Here is a 10,608-nt window from a genome sequence, read left to right as displayed (position 1 = left end):
GGGTTGCACTTCTGTCATGTTGAACTATTCTCTTCAGTCTTCTTGCAAGATCTTTTCCGGCCGCAGTGATGTCTGAGATTTGATGTTTTACCGGATTCCTGTAATTCACGGTACACTCGTCAAATGGTCGTACGAGAAAATCCCCACTTCATCGCTGCCTCAGATGCTACGTCCAATCTCTTGTGCGCTCATTATAACACCACGTTCAAACGCACTTAAATCTTGATAACCTGCCACTGAAGCAGCAGTAACAGAGCTAACAACTGCCCCAGACACTTGTCGGCTTATATAGGCGTTGCTGACCCCAGCGACGTATTCTGCCTGTTTACATATCTTTGTATTTGAATACGCATGCCTATACCAGTTTCTTTGGCGCTTCAGTGAATTTTGTACAAATACTGTGAAATGTTGTGTCAGTGGGTTACACACCACAAGGTGATCACAGACGAATCCTGGGAGGTGGGAAAACATAGCAGGCATGTACCTTTTTATATAGCAGCTCAACACCCGTCTAATCGCAGCTTTTATCTCGTGCGGAGCGCAGCAAGCTACGCCGCCTTAACAGATAGAGGCACCGAGTAGACCGCCTGGAGATAGCGAACCGCGTCATACACGCTGGAGAGCCGAACCTCGAGGACGAACTGGTTACGACACCAGATGGGCGACTGGAGATAGCGTCAGACGGCGTTACGACACACCGCGCAGCTGACGGCCATCTCGCGCCTTCCCATCACAGGCGCATTCTTTGGGCACGGTGGGTCCGAACCCACAGTGACGCTTCTGTTCTTTCCGGCATTGCGCTCGGTGTAAAGACTCTGCTGATTAATCTGCGTGGCTTCTTTCTCCTACCACCGGGTCCACATGGTCATTACTCTTTACGTCGGCCTGGGTGCATACTACTAGCCATTTTACACTACTGGCCATTAAAACTGCTGCACCACGAAGATGACGTGCTACAGACGCGAAATTTAACCGACAGCAAGAAGATGCTGTGATTTGCAAATGATTAGCTTTTCAGAGCATTCACACAAGGTTGGCGCCGGTGGCGACACCTACAATGTGCTGACATGAGGAAAGTTTCCAACAGATTTCTCATACACAAACAGCAGTTGACCGGCGTTGCCTGGTGAAACGCTGTTGTGATGCCTCGTGTAAGGAGGAGAAATGCGTACCATCACGTTTCCGACTTTGATAAAGGTCGGATTGTAGCCTATCGCGATTCTGGTTTATCCTATCGCGACATTGCTGCTCGCGTTGGTCGAGATCCAATGACTGTTAGCAGAATATGGAATCGGTCGGTTCAGGAGGGTAATACGGAACGCTGTGCTGGATCCCAACGGCCTCGTATCACTAGCAGTCGAGATGACAGGCATCTTATGCGCATGGCTGTAACGTATCGTGCAGCCACGTCTCGATCCTTGAGGCAACAGATGAGGACATTTGCAAGACAACACCCATCTGCACGAACAGTTCGGGGACGTTTGCAACAGCATGGACTGTCAGCTCCGAGACCATGGCTGCGGTTATCCTTGACGCTGCATCACAGACAGGAGCGCCTGCGATGGTGCACTCAACGACGAACATGGGTGCACGAATGGCTGGTTCTGTTTACATGATGGTCGCATCCGTGTTTGGCGAGATCGCGGTGAACGCTTATAGGAAGCGTGTATTCGTCATCGCCATACCGGCGTGATGGTATGGGATGCCATTGATTACACGTATCGGTCACCTCTTGTTCGCATTGACGGCGCTTTGAACAGTGGACGTTACATTTCAGATGTGTTACGACCTGTGGCTCTACCCTTCCTTCGATCCCTGCGAAGCCCTACATTTCAGCAGGATAATGCACGACCGCATGTTGCAGGTCCTGCTTGGGCCTTTCTGGATACAGAAAATGTTCGACTACTGCCCTGGCCAGCACATTCTCCAGATCTCTCGCCAATTGAAAACGTCTGGTCAATGGTGGCCGAGCAACTGGCTAGTGATGTGGTATCGTGTTGAATCTGCATGGGCAGCTGTACCTGTACACACCATCCAAGCTCTGTTTGACTCAATGCGCAGGCGTATCAAGGCCGTTATTACGGCCAGAGGTGGTTGTTCTGGGTATTGATTTCTCAGGATCTATGGACCCAAATTGCGTGAAAATGTAATCACATGTCAGTTCTAGTATATTACATTTGTCCAATGAATACCCGTTTATCATCTGCATTTCTTCTTGGTGTAGCAATTTTAATGGCCAGTGGGGTACTAGATATTTTAATTATTCTTCAAGGATAATTATCAAGTGAAAACTCTGACTAGATTGAGGACTTTTTGGTAGGAAGGACACAGCATATTATCTCGGACTGAGAATCATTTTCAGATATAGAAGTAACTTCGGGTGTACATATACTAACCTTGAAGACAAGCCGGCCGCGGTGGCCGTGCGGTTCTGGCGCTGCAGTCCGGAACCGCGGGACTGCTACGGTCGCAGGTTCGAATCCTGCCTCGGGCATGGATGTGTGTGATGTCCTTAGGTTAGTTAGGTTTAAGTAGTTCTTAGTTCTAGGGGACTGATGACCTAAGATGTTAAGTCCCATAGTGCTCAGAGCCATTTGAACCATTTGAAGACAACACTAATACTAAAATCAGGTTTTTTGAAGCGTTTGCAGTCATCTATAAAGGGCTATCTGAGAGATGCTGCATAAGTATTCAGTCATATCTTGACAATATTTCAACGTGGTGCAGAGATTGGCAACTTCCTCTAAATGTCCAGAAATGTAAAATTTTGGATTACAGAAAACGAGAAAACGTAGTACCCTGTGACTAAAATACCAATGAGTTACTGATAGAGACGGCCAACTCACACAAATACCTGGGTGTAACATTTCATCGGGGTGTGAAATGGGATGATCACGCATGTTCAGTCGTGGGTAAAGGAGGTGGTAGATTTTGGTCTATTGGTACGATACTGGGGGAGGGCAGTCTACGAGGGAGATATCACTCGTGCGACCAGTTATAGAATATTTGTTAAGTGTGTGGGACACGTACCAGATAGGACTGACGGGGGATGTACCCTCCTGGAAATTGAAATAAGAACACCGTGAATTCATTGTCCCAGGAAGGGGAAACTTCATTGACACATTCCTAGGGTCAGATACATCACATGATCACACTGACAGAACCACAGGCACATAGACACAGGCAACAGAGCATGCACAATGTCGGCACTAGTACAGTGTATATCCACCTTTCGCAGCAATGCAGGCTGCTATTCTCCCATGGAGACGATCGTAGAGATGCTGGATGTAGTCCTGTGGAACGGCTTGCCATGCCATTTCCACCTGGCGCCTCAGTTGGACCAGCGTTCGTGCTGGACGTGCAGACCGCGTGAGACGACGCTTCATCCAGTCCCAAACATGCTCAATGGGGGACAGATCCGGAGATCTTGCTGGCCAGGGTAGTTGACTTACACCTTCTAGAGCACGTTGGGTGGCACGGGATACATGCGGACGTGCATTGTCCTGTTGGAACAGCAAGTTCCCTTGCCGGTCTAGGAATGGTAGAACGATGGGTTCGATGACGGTTTGGATGTACCGTGCACTATTCAGTGTCCCCTCGACGATCACCAGTGGTGTACGGCCAGTGTAGGAGATCGCTCCCCACACCATGATGCCGGGTGTTGGCCCTGTGTGCCTCGGTCGTATGCAGTCCTGATTGTGGCGCTCACCTGCACGGCGCCAAACACGCATACGACCATCATTGGCACCAAGGCAGAAGCGACTCTCATCGCTGAAGACGACACGTCTCCATTCGTCCCTCCATTCACGCCTGTCGCGACACCACTGGAGGCGGGCTGCACGATGTTGTGGCGTGAGCGGAAGACGGCCTAACGGTGTGCGGGACCGTAGCCCAGCTTCATGGCGACGGTTGCGAATGGTCCTCGCCGATACCCCAGGAGCAACAGTGTCCCTAATTTGCTGGGAAATGGCGGTGCGGTCCCCTACGGCACTGCGTAGGATCCTACGGTCTTGGCGTGCATCCGTGCGTCGCTGCGGTCCGGTCCCAGGTCGACGGGCACGTGCACCTTCCGCCGACCACTGGCGACAACATCGATGTACTGTGGAGACCTCACGCCCCACGTGTTGAGCAATTCGGCGGTACGTCCACCCGGCCTCCCGCATGCCCACTATACGCCCTCGCTCAAAGTCCGTCAACTGCACATACGGTTCACGTCCACGCTGTCGCGGCATGCTACCAGTGTTAAAGACTGCGATGGAGCTCCGTATGCCACGGCAAACTGGCTGACACTGACGGCGGCGGTGCACAAATGCTGCGCAGCTAGCGCCATTCGACGGCCAACACCGCGGTTCCTGGTGTGTCCGCTGTGCCGTGCGTGTGATCATTGCTTGTACTGCCCTCTCGCAGTGTCCGGAGCAAGTATGGTGGGTCTGACACACCGGTGTCAATGTGTTCTTTTTTCCATTTCCAGGAGTGTATAACGTATAAAGATAAGGGCAGCACGAATGGTCACAGGTTTGTTTAATCAGTGGGAGAGTGTCACAGAGATACTGAAGGAACTGAAATGGCAAACTAAGACACACGTAATTATCCCGAGAAAGTCTGAAGGATCTGAACTAAACGATTATTGTAGGGATATACTACCTACCTATCGCTCAGACAGGGATCGTGAGGATCCGATTGGAATAATTGCTGCACGCACAGGGACGCTCAATCAATCATTCTTCGCGCGCTCCATATGCGAATGGAACGGGAAGAAACCCTAATAACTGGTACAATGAGTCCGCCATGCACCTCACGGTGGTTTGCATAATAAAGACGTAGATGCAGATTGAAGTTTGCCAGTTCTTTTTATTACTACTATTGGTTTCGACGACCTATGCTGTCATCACCGGATTTGGAAGTTACACGAACAAACATACCAAGTGAAGGTGGCTTAAACATACACGATTTCATATAACCGCTGTGTATACTAGATTGTACATGCTTGTCACACTGAAAGTCACAAAGTGATGTTGCGTTAATACGTGACAGGGAACATCAGCATGTCACAAAATTTTTTCTCTAATGGGTGCATATGCTGTCATGAAAAGCTCGAAAACTATACCACGAGCTACACAATAGTTTTCAATAATTAATCCGCTATGCCATTACAGTCACAGGTTAACCCGTAATTCTCTAATGGAAGTGCTGCACTTAAACTACGGTCATCGTATCAGTGGTCCATGAAAAACATCGTAGTTCGTTTTGTATGGTCCGAAGAATAGAATTACGTCAACCTGATAGTATTTTATGGAGCGATTTGTATCGTCTACGCCTATGGCCTATAATTGTCTTGCATATAGTTATCTTCACGACCTTTTCATTCAGGACTTTTTTGATATGGCTCTGTGTCGATGAATAATCTGAATTAAGCTTATAATAGACTTATTTTTAGAAAATGACGGTTTATTTAAAGTTTACATGTAATGGATGACAAAGTGCATTTCATTGTAAATTTTACTTTTTAGAAATGACTCTGTACGTTTTCGAACAATGTTATTTTAAAGATGCGGTTAAAATGTCTTTTAAACAGTTTTAATGAAATTAGAGATAAGACATATTTGCAGTGTTGCACATGTATCGAAAATTATCGATTATAGGACACCACTACTAAAAGAAGTGTACTTTCTTATCTGTGAAAATAATATAAGTACTAGCTACGTCCCCATTGTGGTGTCAAGCGAATAGAGCGTGCTGGGGCTTCATTACCACATGTTGCATGTTTTAATATTGTGTTATTTTCATTTGTGACATGCTGATGTTCCCTGCGACGTTCCATTTGACGTAACGTCACGATATGCGTTTCAGGACTGCAACAAGCATGTGTAACGGGACATATTCCTCTAGCATTACTTTTCCTGAACGGTAGTTGTCGATACAGTATTTTTCAAATTTTAGACAGGTCAGTAGCATCTCAGCTGGTTTTCTGAAAACTTTCATATAATTTTATACACAATATGTTGTATTTAAAGCTATAATTTATGAAAAGGAATTACTTTACTTTGGATGCTATAATCGATAAATACTAGCTCTGAATGTACAGTTAAAATTACTTTTTAGAAACATTTGAAATTACGAATTATTTGGTACGATTAATATTTATAGTATTAATTACGCAATCTAGTGCTGTTGAGTATGTTTATTTCTGAATTCATTTATGAAATAATGGAAACTAATAGAAATACATTTGTCCAGAAAAATTTTAAATCCTTTGGAATATGGTTATTACCGCAGAGTTAAGTGGTAGTAAGAATGCCTCTGATGTGATCAGACGTATTTTTTTAATTTGGGCGAACAATGTAATTTCGGCTTTGTTAATGTGAAAAATCAAAATACTGTATGATATACTAAAATGTGACAAAATATATTACCGTAACAACAAAGATTCTGCAAGAATAATCTTCAAATTTATTTAGATCAATTCAACCATGAGGACCTAAAATGTGAGAATTTGAGCTTCAATAATCTGACCACTAGACAAGAAGAACTGAAGCCAACTCTACACGATAAGCTAAGTAAACTAGAAAGTTTATTATAATCTTCGCTCCTCTCAAATTTTTAGTAGAAGACTTTGCTTACTGTGGACAATAACTGGAATTAGGAAGGAGGGGAAAATTACACATGGACTTCTAATAATGTTAGAAGATACATTCTAACATTGAAGTAGTGTACACAATGGTTATACGGGGTGCTCAAAAAGTCTCTCCGCAGTGCCGCATGATTGTTAGCCTAGCGTGCCCTATGATTGTTCGCCTCCCTGGGTTGCTTCCCTTCAAGTGGACTCTACCAACATTCCACTGTTTCGTTTATCTCAGTAAAAATGAATATTCAGTAAATTAATAAGTTGTAGTTTACTGAGTTTCAGTTCCATATATTCACTGCGCCATACGGCACGCGCGGCTAACAATCTTACGGCACTGCGGAGAGACTTTCTGAACACCCCGTATAAAAACTTTGTGTGTCTCAGTCACCTTCACTGGGGTGTTTCTGTAACTTTCAGATCTGATGATAACAGCGTGAGCTGTCGAAACCGGTCATAGTAATGAAAAGAATTGCTAGGTATCATGGCAAACTTGATTCTTCACGAATATAACTTTCGGATCGCCCCCAAACTGATGCAACGTCAAACATGTACCGGTATTTCAAACTTGCACGCGTCTCCGCTGATGGACTCCAAATTGTGGGAACGGACAACGGATATTTCTGATTATGTTCATACGCGATCCGCCGCTGCGGGGTTAACGGGTGCTCCCAGTTTTTCGAGTGAAATGCCGCTCCAACTGCAAACTCACTTCGAAGCTGAAGTATGAGACGCAGTACGATTCTTGTGGGTAAAACTAAGGTGCATGTACACTACTGGCCATTAAAATTGCTACACTAAGAAGAAATGCAGATGATAAACTGGTATTCATTGGACAAATATATTATACTAGAACTAACATGTGATTACATTTTCACGCAATTTGGGTGCATAGATCCTCAGAAATCAGTACCCAGAATGACCACCTCTGCTCTTAATAACGGCCTTGATACGCTTGGGCATTGAGTCAAACAGAGCTTGGATGGCGTCTACAGGTACAGCTGCCCCTGCAGCTTCAACATGATACCACAGTTCATCAAGAGTAGTGACTGGCATATTGTGACGAGGCAGTTGCTCGGCCACCATTGACCAGACGTTCAAATGGCTCTGAGCACTAAGGGACTTACTTCTATGGTCATCAGTCCCCTAGAACTTAGAACTACTTAAACCTAACTAACGTAAGGACATCACACACATCCATGCCCGAAGCAGGATGACCAGACGTTTTCAATTGGTAAGAGATCTGGAGAATGTGTTGGACAGGGCAGCAGTCCCACATTTTCTGTATCCAGAAAGGCCCGTACAGAACCTGCAACATGCGGTCGTGCATTATCCTGCTGAAATGTAGGGTTTCGCAGGGATCGAATGAAGGGTAGAGCCACGGTTCGTAACACATCTGAAATGTAACGTCCACTGTTCAAAGTGCCGTCAATGCGAACAAGAGGTGACAGAGACGCGTAACCAATGGCACCCCATACCATCACGCCGGGTGATACGCCAGTATGGCGATGACGAATACACGCTTCCAGTGAGCGTTGACCGCGATGTCGCGAAACACGGATGCGACCATCTTGGTGCTGTAAACAGAACCTGGATTCATCCGAAAAAAATGACGTTTTGCGATTCGTGCACCCAGGTTCGTCGTCGAGTACACCATCGCAGGCGCTCCTGTCTGTGATGCAGCGTCAAGGGTAACCGCCGCCATGGTCTCCGAGCTGATTGTCCATGCTGCTGCAAACGTCGTCGAACTGTTTGTGCAGATGGTTGTCTTGCAAACGTCCCCATCTGTTGACTCAGGGATCGAGACGTGGCTGTACGATCCGTTACAGCCATGCGGATAAGATGCTTGTCATCTCGACTGCTAGTGACACGCCGTTGGGATCCAGCACGGCGTTCCTTGTTATCCTCCTGAACCCACCGATTCCATATTCTGCTAACAGTCATTGGATATCGACCAACGCGAGCAGCAATGTAGCGATACGATAAACCGCAATTGCTATAGGCTACAATCCGACCTTTATCAAAGTCGGAAACGTGATGGTACGCATTTCTCCTCCTTACACGAGGCATCACAACAACGTTTCAGCAGGCAACGCCTGTCAACTGCTGTTTGTGTATGAGAAATCTGTTGGAAACCTTCCTCATATCAGCACGTTGTAGGTGTCGGCCACCGGCGCCAACCTTGTGTGAATGCTCTGAAAAGATAATCATTTGCATATCACAGGTTCTTCTTCCCTTCGGTTAAATTTCGCGTCTGTAGCACGTCATCTTCATGGTGTAGCAATTTTAATGGTCAGTAGTGTAGATTAACCGCGAAATTCTGGAGGTATATGGACCAAATGTGATCATTGTCGCGTCGAGCTACTGTGAAATGGTGGTAACAACGTGACCAAAGTCGAATGGACATGGGTGATGACCAGGAACGGAGGCCATCTGCATCCGTCACAGACGAGAAGTCCAGGCATACGGGGAACTGATTCGTAGTTATCGCAAAGTAGAGAGATTTTCCGACGATAAGGACCATCATACAGTGGTTGTAAAGTGGTTCCGGTGTCCAAGAGGCGGATTTCTATCGTCGAGGAATCTATCGACGTAGAAAATTTCGGCCGTTGTTTTGAGAGAGGCTGTGTGACTGCGCCGAAAAATAATGACATGTATCTGTCACTTTGAAGTGCGGTGCAGCATAGCACAGAAGTTCGTCCACCTGACAATAGAACACAACTTACTTCCCGGAAGCCGGTTGCTACCAACTTCTCCATTCTTGTTATTCCGCCCCATACTTGTTCCTCGGGCTTTGATGATTAGCTTGGAACGGGCGTTCTCTACCTCATCGTTAAAATGCCTGACAAAAGCGGACACTCATGTGGTCGGAGACAAGCACAGAAAGGAGGACATGGAGGCGGACACCTGCCAACCCTACTCATGGAATCGCTCGCGGTCTCCGTGAAGTACCCCCCCCCCCCTCGCCCCAATCCTTCACACGCCCTTCCTTTGGACTCTCTACCCTCGTTTCTTCCATCAAACTCTTCCACAGGACTCTTTACAGACTGACTGATTGGCTCGGGGGTGGGAGAACGAAGTCTTCCTCAACAAGGTTGCATAAAAAATCGACAACGACTCGAGCTGTCGAGTTTTGTTTGGCCGAGGTGAATAGGAGCTCTTCCATTGCGTCGCTTTCTACTTAACAAGGCGAGGTCTCCCGCGGTACGGTGACTTTCTTGAAACTGTCTATACGGTGATGTAGGTTCCTAGGTATCGCACACTGCAGCCATTCACCGTGGTGGGTCCTTTTTGCGGGTAATTTACGGAAGAAAAAATGCGGAATTTTGTGTGAGCGTTATAAAAGATATATACGAAGACAGTAACTTGTTCTCGAAAGAACGGTTACTGTTGATGACCGTGCAGCTTTTCCCTGGAATAAATGATGACTAACTGACAACCTCAGCTGCCGACAGGTGTTGTTGTTATACCTCGATGTGGAGAGCTGAAAATGTGTGCCCCGACCGGGACTCGAACCCGGGACCTCCTGCTTACATGGCAGACGCTCTATCCATCTGAGCCACCGAGGACACAGATGACTAGCGCGACTGCAGGGACTTTTCAGCTGTCCACATCGAGGTATAACAACAACACCTGTCGGCAGCTGAGGTTGTCAGTTAGTCATCATTTATTCCAGGGAAAAGCTGCACGGTCATCATCAGTAACTGTTCTTTCGAGAACAAGTTACTGTCTTCGTATATATAGTTAAAGGCTAACCAGCCATTGACCTTCGTGCGAATGCGCACAGGTTGCCCAAACTCTTACGGGAATCGCCAAAAAGTGCGCGAGTAATGAGTGGGTGGGCAAATGTCTATAAGGTACAATACATATGTAGAATTGTGGACAGTTGGGAATGTGAGACTCAAGGGAAGCGAGCAAGGGGTAAGTCCCTGCAGTCGCGCTAGTCATTTGTGTCCTCGGTGGCTCAGATGGATAGAGCGTCTGCC

General features: G+C 46.6%; 1 non-coding gene across 1 annotated transcript; it reads right to left on the bottom strand.

Moving 5' to 3' along the window:
• Window positions 1-10,117: 10,117 nt before the first annotated feature.
• Trnat-ugu (transfer RNA threonine (anticodon UGU)) lies at window positions 10,118-10,191 on the bottom strand. Its single transcript has one exon. It is a non-coding gene; the product is annotated as a tRNA-Thr (tRNA).
• Window positions 10,192-10,608: the final 417 nt, after the last annotated feature.

This window comes from Schistocerca nitens, chromosome 10, assembly GCF_023898315.1.
Source record: "Schistocerca nitens isolate TAMUIC-IGC-003100 chromosome 10, iqSchNite1.1, whole genome shotgun sequence".
Classification (NCBI taxonomy): Eukaryota; Metazoa; Arthropoda; class Insecta; order Orthoptera; family Acrididae; genus Schistocerca; species Schistocerca nitens.
Note: the sequence above shows the minus strand (reverse complement) of the source record. Positions and strands in the feature narration are given on the sequence as shown.